Source organism: Lepeophtheirus salmonis, chromosome 12, assembly GCF_016086655.4.
Source record: "Lepeophtheirus salmonis chromosome 12, UVic_Lsal_1.4, whole genome shotgun sequence".
In the NCBI taxonomy this organism is placed as follows: Eukaryota; Metazoa; Arthropoda; class Copepoda; order Siphonostomatoida; family Caligidae; genus Lepeophtheirus; species Lepeophtheirus salmonis.
In genome coordinates this window covers 11,342,697-11,358,730 of record NC_052142.2, presented here as the reverse complement: position 1 = coordinate 11,358,730, position 16,034 = coordinate 11,342,697, and the positions used below count along the sequence as shown (strand labels likewise).

The following is a 16,034-nucleotide window of genomic DNA, read 5'->3' as shown; positions in this document are numbered from 1 at the left end:
TTTCACAGCTTCGAACTTTTTTGGCTACCAACCCAATTAACTCCGTTTTCGAAGGATGTTGTACTTCCTGAGTTAATTACGGAGATTATGGAGTTCCATAAATGTATTCCAATAGTTATCTGATCACTCAAAGGTATTCCAAGGAGAAAAAATATGTTATGTACATCACTAACCCTCACTCACTATGATACAAAGAACAAAGTATCATAGCGGCCGATGCATCAAGACTACATGGATTAGGATATGCACTTATGCAAGGAAAATAAGGATATCAAAAATTGATATTGTGCAGTTAAATATTTATAAGTGAGACTGTATCAAGATGCGCAACTCATGAGTTGAAACTACCTTCCTATACTTTTTGCCATCGACAAGGCAAAATCTATCTTTTAGGAAGATAATTTAAAATCAAGAGATTAATAGAAAAATTGCCCCCATACGCCTTTAACAAAGGATGGACCAGAGGAAAGACTCATTGTATCGCAGATGTATAAAGCAGAGCTACAATTGAGAAACCTGTTGAAGAAGAAAAAGGGGGAGCCAAAATATGCGAAGACATTTGTTATAAAATTTTGAAAGAAGACAAAGCTTTGGATGAAATGTTTGCCCCAGCAGAAGAAGACCTAGACTATATAATTGTATGTCAGACCTTACAAGAAAGAAAAACATAAAACCATGCATCGTATTGTTACAAGAAAATGCGTAACCGTCTATCTGTTTAGAAAGAGGTTAGGGGAAGATTGATAATAATGGACAATTGTAGAATTACAGTACCAAAGAAAATCCGTTCCTAAGTACTCTAAGGACTTCATGAAACCCTTTGTGTATTCAAAAGCGAAGGAAAGTGCAAGAACACTTTGATATTGGTCCAATTTTCAGAATGACATCAGTCCAAAAATTCCGATTTGTGAAAAATGTTAACGATTTCGAAATAGTCAGCCTGCTGTACAATTATTGAGGAATGTGTAATAATATATGTAAAAAATATGAGGTTACGTCAGCGGATTTTCGAATATGGAGGAAAATATTTCCAAGTTTATGTAAATCAATATAGCGTATGGCCTTCCGTGATCCAATATCAAAAGGCTCCAAATTCATAAAATGTGTGGTCGGTTTGTTAAGAGGTCACATTATGATATTTGGAATTCCAAATCGCTTGGGAACCGATGGGGGGACCTCAATACAAATCTGTATTATTCAGATAATTCTGAAATAATTTTAAAATTCAACATGAAAAATTAAGTTCACACTATCCCCAAAGCAATGGACCTGCTGAAGCAACTATTAAAGGAATGAAAGATCTCGTAAAAATGCAAGAGAAGTACAAATTTGAAATCATATTAAGGGAGACTGTGGATTTGACTGTCATCATCGGTTATAATTCTGAAGATAATAGGTGATATATTGCCAAAGGTGAAAGTGGACGGATGTATTTGAAAATTGAAGGTTACCCAAGGCCAAATACTGACCAAGCTTGAAAGGAAGTTGTTATAGGTTTGAACATCATTCATATATAAATAGAATAAAACATCCCTATATTAATTATGTGAATACTTATGTAAATAATAACAGTGATATTCAATGGTGAAAATCCAGTGTAGAATGAGAATGTCAAAAAACAGAAATCGATAATCAACATGTTAACCCTAACAATAGGCAAAATGTTTTCAAGGAGATAAAAAATTATGCTGATGACGTTTCATTAGATCAGCTATATTCTACTAGAATTCTACTCTGAGTCCAACAAGGACTTACAATTATAACTCAGCAACAAATCCTCAGGGTTACGCTCCGTTTTTTATGAGCACACGCTAACGTTCACACAGGTTTTGAATATAATTAAATCTGTTTAAGAAAGGATTTTCACTCCTCAGGAATTAAATAATAATGACAACTGCTAAGGATAAGAAAATTCATTTTTGATATAACCAATTACAAATTAACGGTCCAGCAAAAAAAAACCCTGGATTTACATCATTTGTGATATTAATATAGTATATATTTTAATATCAATATTTATATATTCATATTCTTTCCAATAAATATAAAGATATGTATACTTAGTATTTTAACTAGAACTTTACACAGCCTTACATTTCAAACGACCCCGATGGGGGTTCAAATTTAAACGATGCTTCTATGAGTAATAATGGATATTATTTTAATTACATTTACATATTATGGTAACTCTGATAAGTAAGATATATAATTAAATTATGTAAAGACTAATCCTTACATCCCGTAAGGAGTATAAATGACTAAAACAATCCTAAATTAAATATATTTGGATTTAATTTATTACAATTTATTTTTAAAAAATGAATAAAACTTTTAAAAACCTTAACAGAATATATATTTGTTTATAATAAAAAAAAAAACTTGCATTTCAGCCATTGTCCCCAACAGTCTTCATTACACTACATAATCTTAAAGAACTTACACCAAAATGAAAAAGTTAATCATGCATGTGATTTATTATTTAATTTATGATAACTAAAGATTGGCATGAAAACCCGTGATATGAAAAACCGTGTCCTTTTGATAATTTTAAAGATGCTAAATATAATTTTGTAGAACCCACAAAAATAGACTTCTATACCTTAAAAAATATAAATTCTAGAAAAAATCTCAAGTTTGTGAACTTTTTAATAACTTTATCGACTCGACACTAAATTAACAAATACTGAAGGGAAATATAATTATTTCAATAATTATAAATATACTGAACAATGATTTAATGAAGAAAAATGATTAGAAAATGAATGATTAAATACTAGATTCGAGTACATTAACGCAAAAAAAAACATCTAACTAAATGCATGAATCATTAATTAGGTTTTCAGTGATAAATTATCTACCAACCTATCTAAAAAAATCAAAAACTAAAGACCCAATGAGAGATCTACAGATATAATGATAAATATAATTATTTTTATTTGACTACAGATCCCTCATAACGTCTTTAGTTTAGTATGACACCATTGTCTCTATTTGGAGAAACTTAGTGAGACGCCTGGAAAAATTGAGGTGCCAAATGATATTTTCTGGCACAAGTTTATAAATTCTTGCCCATCAGAGATATCTCCGGTTCAAGCATCAATATCAAAATAAACCTACTTTGTTCAGCAAAGGAGAAGACCTTAATCCTTCCCTTTCATATACGACACTTGAAGAGATGAGGAAAGAAATAATATTTTAAAATTGTTGCTGAATGTTGTTGACAATGGTACAGGGCTTGATATGTAAAAAAAACTGTAAATAAGGACTTAATTTATAGTTGGCTCCTTATATTCAACTAGAAAATCCATGTTATTATTCTCTAAAGGATACCACATTGAAATAATGTCGACTAAAAATAAGTTCCTTAATTTTTATGACGAAGTAATTTACTTTTTTTATTTACTGTGATAATTAAAAGAATCACCCATCGTTGTTGAAAACTATGAAACATATTCATGCGAAATATTTTTTGTATGTAATTCAGGATAGATCTTAGATACAGTTTTACTATATAAATGAAGCTATTTTTATTTACATTTGGAGTTGTAAATTTTAATTACTTTAGGTTCCTAAAAAACTTGAAATTGACATGATAACCTTGACAGTTTGAATAATGTTTGAATGGAGAACAGCTAAGCTGTCTTGACGTTTTATTAGATTAACTACAAGAAGCAATAAAGATAGAGAAATAGAAACAAATCCCATTCTGTATCTAGCAAAGATTAAGGCGGAAGATACTGCAAATTCGATCTTCAATTCTACTCTCAGTCTAACAAAGACTGTCTATAATAACTCCGCATTAAGATACAATACTAACAATTCCCTAAGACACTTTTTAAAGTTATCCTTAGATATTTTTAGCAATTGCTTTTTGATATGAATCCTTGAATAAAGACCAATTGTTTAATGTCTCTTGTAACAAATGAACTCCAAAATATAATGATGTTTTACGATAGTGATGATATTTGTAGGATAATATATACTTATTTTTATGGCGAAACATGTTGCAAGTTAATTTACACAAAAAGGAATTAATAAAAATCTTTTTTTTTAATGACTTATTCCTTAAAACATCCAAGATATCAAAAAAAGTAATAGCGTGTAATCTCGTCATGAGCTACTTCTCCTTAACAAGAATGATTGTATTATAAAACTTTTCTGTATACAATTCTTAAAACACAACATTATGGTAGATTCATCATACATAAAGAGTTAATTAGATACAAAATTTGAAAACTATTCAACTGATAAAAAAAAAAAAAAAAAAAAAAAAAGAGTCATGCTAGATAATTTATGTCAAATCTGTAGATGATCAACTTTTTCTCAGAAACAAATGATATACTACATGAAGGACTTTGTATAAACCCACCTTTATAAATTCACTGAATACAAGCAGCTTTGAATATTATTGTTTAGTAATTCCATAAAATATATAAAACGAATATTTATCAAATTCACAAATAATATTAATTCAAAAATAAGTTTTTCTATCATATTATTGTCAACTGTCTCTATTTACAACACAAAGCAAGTGTGTTACATAGTTCAATTTTCATTTGACCGATATTTTATTTTTAGTATGAATCAGTTAATGTTCATAAGTAAATTACATATCGATGTTTAAGGATGGACTGTGTAGTTTTTTTTTACAACCATACGGGAATTATGATAGGTGTTTGTTTAATTAATAGATAAACCTCTCATTTATCTCTTTCTTTAAAATTCTTTGTGATGACATAATTAGAAATACCTCTATACTTATGAAGCTAGACATTGATTATTCATTTTAATAAATATAAACAAGAAATCTATTAATTATTTATAAAGATATACATTGAATAAGTATACAATCATCACAGTATTCAAATACAAAAATATAATTTTGCCTTCTATTATTACAAACTAACTTGAATTATTTTAATATGTTCATTTTTTTTTTATATTTATGATTGTTAGTCATTAGAAATATTTGTTATTAATTGTTAAACATTATTAATTAAGCAAATGCAGAACGGGCTTCATTTATTATTTATTGAATTCATAGGTTCCTTCCCAAAAAGAGGTGTTGCCTAAAATTCACCCTTAATTCAATTATTCAAATAAATTCAAAATATAAGTTATTTCTAATAAATCTGAAAAAACATCTTATGGCAATCTATAATAACTTAATTCATTAAAAATAATTAAAACGACAGAGTTTAATCCTAATTTACACAAAATAAAAATTATAATTCAAATCATAAATTAATATCTGTGTATAATCAGAATATATTTTTTATAGTATGTGTAATATGTAAAACTATAATGTTTACTCCTGAATATCGTCAAATAATAGTCGACTATTTTTTTATCAATTCATAAAATTCAAAAAAATATAATCACATTTGAAGTTGTTTTTATAGTAAAAAATTAACCCTAAAGTAAATTTATACAATTATTACGATCATGTCCTACGACATGATAAGAATGACCTTGAATTTGATTTTTTACTATTGCGGGAGCTTCAAGGTTAAACATTTATTGTCGTTTCTAGGAAAACAAAAGAATATAATAAAGCGCCCCCTTCTACAAAAAAAATTGCCCTTGGCAATATAACATAAGTTCTTAATTATGAAATTAAATGCTCTTACATTTTGATCGATGAAAATATTTAACTCTTAGAATTTAATTCCGCACAATATCACTTTACGTAGGTAAAAACTCTCGGAGTTATATGTAAACCGAGCTATTCAAAGTAAATAATCTTGCGGAACACTCAGGAACAACACCGACATATAACTGATTCCTCTAGAAAACATGCGTGTTTTTATGTTTGTTTGTTTTTTTGCGAATCCTGTGCGCGCCTTTTGATGAGTGTAACACACTCTTTTCGCGCATATTCAACTATTTATGTAAATCCTAATATATATATTTTATTTATCCTTTTATGTAAAAATTTATGTTGTACTCTGATGTCAATTTTCAATTCTTATTAAATATCAAGGATCATTTGAATTTAAAAACAAAATATTTTGTGGTGGATATAACTTTAAAATATTTTTTTGCAGGAGTCCCCTCCCTGCAAATACCCCTCATAATGTTATCAATATACAATATAACTATATAGAAATGAAAATCCTAACACTTTATATTGGTTTCTGGGTTTTTAAAAATTATTTAAGAAATTTACAGTTACAAAATATACAATTTCATATATAAGGAAGATGTAAAATATTGTGGCAAATTCATTAGACTAATGTGAAACTTTTTTATCGTAAAGTAGGTGTTAAGGATTTATTTTTTAAATAAAGTGATTGATTATCGAAACAAGAAGCAAAACAGTAAACTTTATATAGATAAATAGTGAACTTTACAATAATTTTTGTGTAATTACATCCTTTCTTGTTTTTATTTTTTAAAGAAAGTAATAGAATTTTCTGAACTTTTATAAATGTAAGAAAATTGACTTAACCAATGTCATTTTTATTTAAAAAAAATAAAAATAAACTTTTACTTATACCATATAATTAAAAATTAGTATTATATACTTGATCAAATTGGAAAGTATAAAACAGTATAGTCAAATACTGTGAAAACTAAACTAAAGTAATTCTTACAAGACGAAAATACTGATAAGATCAAGATTTTGTAGGAAGCAAATTATTAACTATATAAAGGGCCTTGTATAAGAACAAGAAGACCTTTATAAATTCACCGAACACAAGCAACTTTGAATGTTATGTTTATTAATTCCAAAAAATATATCAACAAAAAAATCATCAAATTTACAGATAGTATTTATTAAAAAAATAAATTTCAATAACATTCCTGCCATAAATATATCTTCTGCACTTCATTGGGTAAAATGAAAAGATAAATCTTATATTAAACTAAATTAGCAAAAACAAAGAAAATTAAATAATTTTATATAGTAAAAATACCTTTTATTTAACCAAGAACTAAGGAAATACATAAATATTTACTATGAGTGTAATTTGTACCAAGGCATATGAAGCATTTTTTTTCTTCAAAATTTCAGCTACATAAATATGATTTTTTTTTCTTCAAAATCCTAGCTACATTATTACTATTTTTATTTTTTTTGGGCGCTCTACCGAGTGCCCATTGTAGTTTTATTAATTATCACTTATCAGATGGTACTCGTATACTCGCATTTCAAAGAGTCGTCAATTTGAAAAACTGCATAATATTGGAACATTCAAATGTTAGGAAGATTGGTAATGAGTCTTTCATACAGACATGGGTGGTTTATCAATTAATAAATTATCTTATTTGAAAGAAAGAATTGTTGCAACTTATTTCTACTAGTTTTATTATAATTTCGAAAATACTTTTTAAAAACAATTTGTGCAATCAATTCACTTAAAATTACTATTATAAAATATAGTAATATTATGCAACAAAGATTTGCCAATTGTTACTCCAAATTACATATGGAGACAAACGACAACTTATTTTTATTTGGAAGTTGGACATTTCAATAGGAAAAGAATAGTCATGAGCTGTTGAGAAGACAATTTTTGAGTCAAATCCCCAAAATTAATGTTCAAGTACGATATTTTTAACATTGGTTCAAATAATGGAACTGTAATCTGTTACACAGCTTCAAAAACATGATGAAGACATGCAATTATTAGTATTTCTCATTTAAATATTTTCAAGGTGTGTAACAATTGTATTAATTCAACCAATATTTAAAGCTATGGTACTGTTGCATTAATTTAGAGCTCTCATTCTGAAATTGTCTTTCAAAGTACAAACTGATATTATTTTCCTACACAACTTTCCAACTTCGAAGCATAAATAAGCTCTTGTTTTTCATTGTTAATCACAATAGATAAGTCTTTAAATAAAATAATATAAACTCTTACAATTTTTGCAACATAAAGTTTGCAAATTAAAATCAAAGAAGTAGCGATCAGTTCGAAAATGTCTCTCTTTAAAAGATTAATTAATTAATAAAATATTAATGTATACTAATTCCAATTTTTTCCCCACTGTATTCGAACAGTTTTTAAAATTGAAAACTTGTTGAAATGTGAACTACTAAACATCTACATAGACAGTAGATACGCAACCTTCATATCATATCTATGTAAGTATAATAAAATAATTCAATAACTATTATCCCATAAAATTGAAAAGAGGAATTAAATTTCATTCTAAATTTTTAAAAGAGACCAATTTGTATAATTGAAGATTGAAAAAATTCCTAATTCGAATGTAAGATTTCCTTCAAATCCTTTCGAATAAATATTTTAATCTGAGATGTTCTATATTATTGAGCCTCAATAAATGAATTTTATTCAACATCATACAAGAAAAGTTTTCATGAAGAAACTAAAAGGATTTTATAAATTATCTGTGTTATAAACTGTGAGTACCTTCATAACAATGCATATTTTCCCTTTTATTAGAGAAGAGTGTCTCTTGATTAACTTATTATCATCACGAAAAAAAACTGATTAAATGAACAATAATTGGCTAAAGTGTTATAAAATTGTGTTTCGGATTTGACTTCTAAAATTTGTTTTTATTTATGGTACATGCCTTTATTATCACGAATGTAAATTTAATATGTATATATATATTATTTATACTTGATTCTGTTGCATTAATCTCAAGAAATTTAAAATAAAATGATCGATTAAAATCCTAAATATAATTAGAACATATTTTATATAGTTTAATTCAACAAGTCATTATCATTGCCAAAGTTATAACTGAAGACTTGCTAAATTTTGAAGTTTGGTTGATATTTCTTTAGTGTTAAATTGATTTTAATGATATGTACTATAACAACAACGGTTGCTTTTAAGAGACACAAAATATGATATTTGTATAAAATTATCAGGAACTGACAAGACATCTCACGCTTTAAATCCCTTGAAGGGTGATACTACTGATCTTATGGTCCACCTTGATTTCTTATGAAGATTGGTTCGATTTGACAAGTATTGAGCTCGCAACTCTAAATAAATCTAAGTAATTTCTATCAATTTGTCCACCTACGGAGCGATCTCTAAAAATTCTTCAATGAAGGATATAAATCTTAGCTTTGAAGTTTCTTCTTATCAGAGGATCTTTCTCAATTATCTCCCGATTCTCTTACAAGAAAGTAACACCTGATCCTAGACACCAATAAAATAGAAATATTCAAAAACCTGATTGCAAGGCCTTTGTTTCTAAGCAGGAAGAGAACGCCCCATAATTCAAAAAGCTCATCTGCTCCCTTGGAGAACAAGTTAAAGAGCCTACAAACCAGACCATTCTCGGATATTCCAATACGTGAATCTTCTCACTGGACATCATTTCTCACTAAAACAGCAAAATATGTTTATTCATTTACAATAGAATATATTCTACACTTGTTATTCTCTCGAAGGTAGGAAGAGGATATACCTCGAAATAGTAACAAAATAGTGCCCTTAGTGGACAAAAAAAGGGAATGTGCACCAGGAAATTTTCAGCTATTGATCAAATGGGACCTCGTTATGCGACTTGGTTTTACGCGACAAGATTTCATCGTAGCAAAGAAGAAGAAAAAAGAGAAAAATATCCAAAAACATAGGCTTCATAACTCAATGGAGATATATACATCAGAGAAATACATTACTGATTTCTCCAATCGATTGAAATTTAATTATGATTCATCGCCGAAACTTAACGGAAGCTTTTCGTCGCTCTTCGTTACTTCCATCCAGCGAGTACCAAATACATGGAGAGTTCATGCATTTTCTGGAAACACATTAACAATCCTCTTTATTATTTCTACGTAGTTAAAAACTCTTTGGTTTTATCAGATTATGGCCATGGGTAGTGATTTGATTAATTATTCGACCAAACGACATTATATTTGAGAATCTATCTCATGTATTCAAGAGAAACGTTCGTTTGCCAAGAGACAATATTTTTGAAATAATTAATAGTTATACCTCAATTATTTTTTGGCTCAGACATGGGTTCAAAAATATATATAGAGTTCATGATGACCACCATGAGTCAACACAATAGCAGACAAAAACATTTTGACTATTACATCACCAATATTTTAGTCCTGTTTTTAACTTTAAATCATGAATTAATTTATATGAATTTGAGCAGAATTTAGTGTTACATAACAGTAATTTCTATTAATTTAAACACTTGCAGCAATATTTAGTCCTAATACTTTTTTATTCGTGTTTGAAGTCAATTCAGTATTTTTGATCGTTTGAGTATCTGAAGTAGTTGGTTGGGCTTCAGTTTTTTTTCCCTCTTCAAAATGAAAAATATTGATTATATTCCCTATGTAGAAAAGGAAATTTAATGAAACTTTTGAAATAATTTTAAAAATGAAACTCGAACAGAATGAATTTTTTTTGAAAAAAAAATTCATTCTGTTCGAGTGAAATGACAGGTCACCCTAAATATAAGACTCCCTAGAATACACGTTAAAATAAAAAAATATAAAAAGTTTACTTTTTCTATAACCTGTGACATTAAAACTATACTTTATTAACTTAAAATATTATATGACTATTGCTTTAAGCATTAAAGGGCTTTCATGATAACGACATTTGCGAGTTTCTTCTTATTTTATTATAATAAAAAAATTGATTGAAAAACCGCTTTCATGACTGAAAAAATAATTTTCAGGGTAGAAAGTAAGTTTTAGCGGCCGTTTTTTTTTTTTTTAACAAACATAGTCACTAGAAAAGTTTGACTGAAATTAAATTTGCTCATTTTCATTAATTAACAACCCCCTTCCCATTCTTCACAATTTCTTAAATAATCAAATATAAACTCTATAAAAATCATTTTGACAACATAACTGTAAGTAAAGAACTTAATGTAAGAAATTAAATAGAAAAGTATTTAAAGTACTTATTGAGCTCCTTATAAGTGTGAATATTACAATAAATTAGTAAAATAATAAATAATTGCAAAATATTTAAGTATGTATTAAAATTGCCCATTATTCAGGCATACACGTCATAATTCCATTTTTCATAAGGAATATTGTAAGTTTTCATTTAATAATAATTAAAACAAAATACCAAAAAGTATAAAATGTATCATTGTCAATTAGTACTCTTTCGAACTTTCTTTATGTTATTCATTCGTCACTACGTGTCAAGGAGTATTTCATTAATGAACTTTATACTCATTCACTTGAAAAATCATCCAAAACGATAAAAATCTCCTCCCCTTCTTCATTAATCGTTCTTTAGTCACTGAGTAAACCTATTCCGAGGCTTGCACTTCTTTTACATTAGCTACAAAGTTAACATGATGAGAGTCACTCGAAACTCAACTTGGAACTATTCCCGAAGAAATAGGAAAACTTAGACTAGGAGACGAATAGAGGGCTTCTTTTTGGCAAACGAATGTTCCTCATGAGTATATGAGATAGATTCCAAATATAATGTCGTTTGGTCGAATAATTAATGAAATCCCACTACCCATGGCCATAATCTGATAAAACCAAAGAGTTTTTTAGCCACAAAGAAATATTTAGGATGATTGTTAATGTCAACTTGCGTGTTTCAAGAAAATGCGTGAACCCTCCATGTATATGATGCTCGCTAGATGGAAGTAACGAACAGTGACGAAAAGCTTCCTTTAAGTTCCGGCGAAGAATCATAATTTAATTTCCATCAATCGGAGTAATCAGTAATGTATTTCTAAGACGTAACGGTGGAAATAACCTTATAAAGATATCGTTCGAACTTGTTAGTATACCACACTGATTCGAACATTAAAACGATGAAACCGTTTCAATTTCATCTATATCTTCTTTTTTTTTTTTTTTTTTTTTTGTGAATTAGAAGAAAATACTTGAAATTATTTTAAAAAAAGGAGAGGTTTGTCAAAAGGTCCTCAACATATAGAAGGAGCTATTGCAATAAAAATAGCCTCAAGGAATAAAAAAAAGGGAGAAATTATGCGATGTAAATGAGTGCTTAAACACTTCTGTGAACTTAGCTTTAATTTTTTCAACCACGCCAGGTAAATCTTACGTAAAAACGATAAATAAAGGCGCTCCTTGTATAAAATAAGATAAAAATGTATCATAATATAGTCAGCTGTTTTTGTTTAGAAGTTCATCAATTATATAGTTATGAATAATAGCCAATAGATGTAATAGAAACATAATAATATGTGAAATAGTTGGGTAAATTTTGATATTGACCCCTGGTAAAGGGCCTGAAGAGTGTTCCTAAGAATACCAGGAAGCTTTGGAAGCCTCTTCCTTTTTTTCAGCGAAATTAATGGATAGATGTAGCTTTATAGTCATCAATCAAGGGAGTGATAAAGATGATAAATGTTACTCCTTGTTCTCAACTCATGATAACTACTCACAAATATATTTCTTGATTGAAGACGTAATGGTTCATTTGGATTTGAAGATACCTATACTTTTTTAATGAAATGGAATCCAGTTTGTTATGAAATCCAGAAGCATATTATGACAATAATAATACATTTTAAAAATGTTAATATTTTTTTTATATTTGGAAGAGTTCTATGAACTAGCTTTTTTTTTACTTTCTTGGGTATTGACTTGCCATGGAATTTTGTTTCGTTGTTTAAAAAATTACGCCTGTTCAATATACAAGAAGTTGTACATTTGAAATGGGTAAATATTATTGATAATTATTTAAAAATTGTTATGATTTAAAATTTTCTATATAATGAAATAGTGTATAAATCAAAAATAACGACAATGTCATTTTCCCTCATTTTAAAAATATTTTAATATTCAAACAAATAATGGAATATACTTAAATAAACAAATTAGAAATTAATCACAGCCCATATGGATTCTAGAATAATGAACTGTAATTCTAACTTTACGGAGGGGAAAAAATAGGCCTACAAAATAAATTGAAATGGACTTCAATATACGAAAATAAATTTAAAAGGACTATCTGGATGTATTATATGTATGAAATATTCACATTCTATGAATAAAAATAATAATAGTCAGGTTCATAAGAAGTTTGGGTTAAGAGTGTCTAATTCAATACAGCTTTGAGATATACAACTAATGATTGAAACGTCGATATTTCCTTCCATGGCTCAAGAAATCCAAAGTATCCGATAGACATAGTAGGTATTTGGATTTATATAAATTGTATGAAGAAAAAGTCTTGATAGATGTTGTCTGTTGTTGTTGCTTTTATTTAGTAGCAAGAATGTAATCATTCCTTAATAAATAGAAATTATCTTGACTTTCGATAGAAGAAATGTTAGTAACTTTCCTCAAAGCCCCTCGAAATGAATGTCATACAAAGACTTCAAGTTGCTTGGATTTACGTTAACAAACAACAAAAATGTAGGAAATCTATCATTGCGCAGTTAAGAATTTTTTAACACCCATTCATGGAGTAATTCATGAATGCTCTACTGTTCCCTTGAAAAATCTTGATCCAAAACGGTATGAAGTCTTCCTTATCTTTTTGAATCAGGACTTTTTCAGTAAAGGCACAAATTCTGAGGGGGTCAATTCTTTGATATTACCATCTAAGTGAGGATGAGAGCGAGTAGACACTCATCAATCAACTTTTCTATGGGAAAAAGAAAGCAGATACAATAAGACTAAATAAGTGCAAATACAACGTTTCTCATGAACACATAGGATATTGTCCTAAATAAAAACACATTTGGTTGAATAATAAATTAAAACCTATAAGGCGTAATATGATCAAAACGAAGAATGATCTTTGCCACGTAGTAATAATAAAGATGACTTATGTTTATAAGATTTATTTAAATTATGTCACATAATAGGGGTTTTTATCAATAAAATTTTCATGGAAATAGTGTCTCTGATATACCTTGACTCTACGTATCTTGATTCTTCGAAATCAATTTGTATTCAATGTATAATAAAATATTGTCATTTGCCATCTTTTGAGAGGATATTCCTGCATTGACAGATACATTAACTTTTATTAAGAATCCATTCAAATTAAACTAGAAATTCTGACTAATAATTATTTCTGTTATTTTATTTTTGATAGAAGAACTGCCTTGTCTTTCTTTTGAAACAAAAATAACGAGAAAAAGAAAAATTCAGTTATCACCTTTTTTTCTATGGACAGTTCTTGGGGGTCATTAAAGTATTAAACCAAGTAGCGAAACACAACCGTTAGATTAATGCAGCGTTACAATTTCCCCCCACAAGATGTCGCTTTTCATTTTCCTGCCACCGACCCTCACAAATATAAATTAATCTTCAGTCAAAGTTAAAAGAAATACAAGGTTATACCATAACTTAGGTTCATAATTTTGGTAAGAATACAAAGGGTGCGAGGAGAAGGGAATAAATACTTATGGTATCATTGATGAAATAATAAAAATCTTCATCTATCAAGAACGTTATCAATTCCTGCCTTTATTATTCAATATTAATATAATTTTAGATACTGATAGTCGATAGAGAACTGAATAAAATGCCTAAAATAACGTCGCCTTCCATCTAAATTTCTGGAAATGGAGGCCTAGGACTTTGAAAAATACTTACCAGATGAGAAATACATAGCTTGTCGGATTTGTCCATATTAATGTGCCTTTAGTCCCCCGTCTAGAATTAAACGACACACATTATCCTCATCTCATATCAAGAGCATGGATCATCTATAAAATCAAGTTATTGATGAATAGATCAAGTCAGACTTTAACTATGATTGCACAAAAATGCTTATTGCATGTCATATACCCTTATCCATTGCTAATCATCCTACATTCATATTTTTTTTTTTTTTTGAGAAATACACGGGTACATCCGTCCCTTCCCGAGGAACTATCATTAAATTAATGGAGGATGTTGGTAATGATATCATCTCCAAAATGAAAGAAAATTCAAAGGAAGGATATTTATTTATTTATGAGTAAGTATTCATTCTTTTAAATCTAATCATAAAATATGTTTCTATTTTAGCTAAAATTATCAAGAATTATGATACACAGCTCAATAAAGGGAAAAAACAACTGCTTAAATGGTAATAACAACGGAATAGAAGCTTTGACTGTTTCGCTCCAATTTATCTGACATTTGTTTCTTCATTTAATGACTTGGATATGATCATTAGGTTTTCCAATATAACATAGTCAATCAATATTACTTTTTTAGCACTTAAGGATTAGCTATAGTTCATTAGCTCCAAGAAATGGTATTCAGAAAACTCATAAAAGGCAAAAACAAATACTTAAATGGTCACAACAACGGGGGTAGTTAGATTGGGTGTCGCATCATAATTAGCAATTGTGTTTATCCTTCATGATAATAGTATGTTGTTATACAAGCGGTAAGGATATATCTATCCTGTACACAATTGTAACTTCCACATGAGGAAAAAGAGGTGATGATCTTTTTGATGAAACTCCACGCCTAGTTCGTTTTTTGTAACTTAAATTTATGACTTATACATTGAATACCGGTGTCAGAACAAGAAAATATTATTTAGATCAATCTATTATTTCAATATTCTGTATTTATAATTTATTGTTAGTTATATGATTCCAATTGTTTCATTTTGTATATGTAACATGAATGTATGATGGTTTATTTTTCAGTATGTAGATTATATTTAATTAAGGCCTTGTTTTTAAAACTTGGAACTTCAAATATATTTCGAAATACTCTACTTTGTCGTTTCATTGGTTATTATTCTGAGAATATGGTTAATAATGAATTACGATTTTATGGAGTGTGACGTTTTCAAATCTACTTAACGGATAAAAAATGTCTAAATCAATTATACGTAGTATATCTTAATTGAATATTTTGCTAATTAATATTTTTGTTATACCCTCGAAAATCATAATAAAGTCGGCAGCTGATAATCACATCAGAATTTTAAACAATGATACCATACATCTTTCTCCCCCCCCCCTCCTTGCACGCGTTTTTCACTACAGGCTTATCAACTTTAACCATAACGTGTTTACAACTGATGTTTGACTCCCACTACGCTTTTAATAGTGACGACATAGTGTATCAGTAGTTGCATGTTTTGTTTACATTTTCCATTGTATAAAAAAGA

At 28.4% G+C, this 16,034-nt stretch overlaps 1 protein-coding gene across 13 annotated transcripts in view; it reads right to left on the bottom strand.

Annotated features, from left to right (window-relative positions):
* The window catches only part of LOC121127193 (uncharacterized), a 101,935-nt gene extending 96,042 nt beyond the window's left edge, over positions 1-5,893 (bottom strand). For 8 of the 13 annotated variants that reach the window (XR_011782719.1, XR_011782720.1, XR_011782725.1 and 5 more), the window contains exon 1: positions 5,631-5,893. The gene's annotated coding sequence lies outside the window, so the exon portion shown is untranslated. The remainder of the gene's footprint in view (positions 1-5,630) is intronic. The other 5 variants (XR_011782724.1, XM_071892150.1, XM_071892147.1 and 2 more) reach the window with 3 other exon arrangements.
* Positions 5,894-16,034: the final 10,141 nt, after the last annotated feature.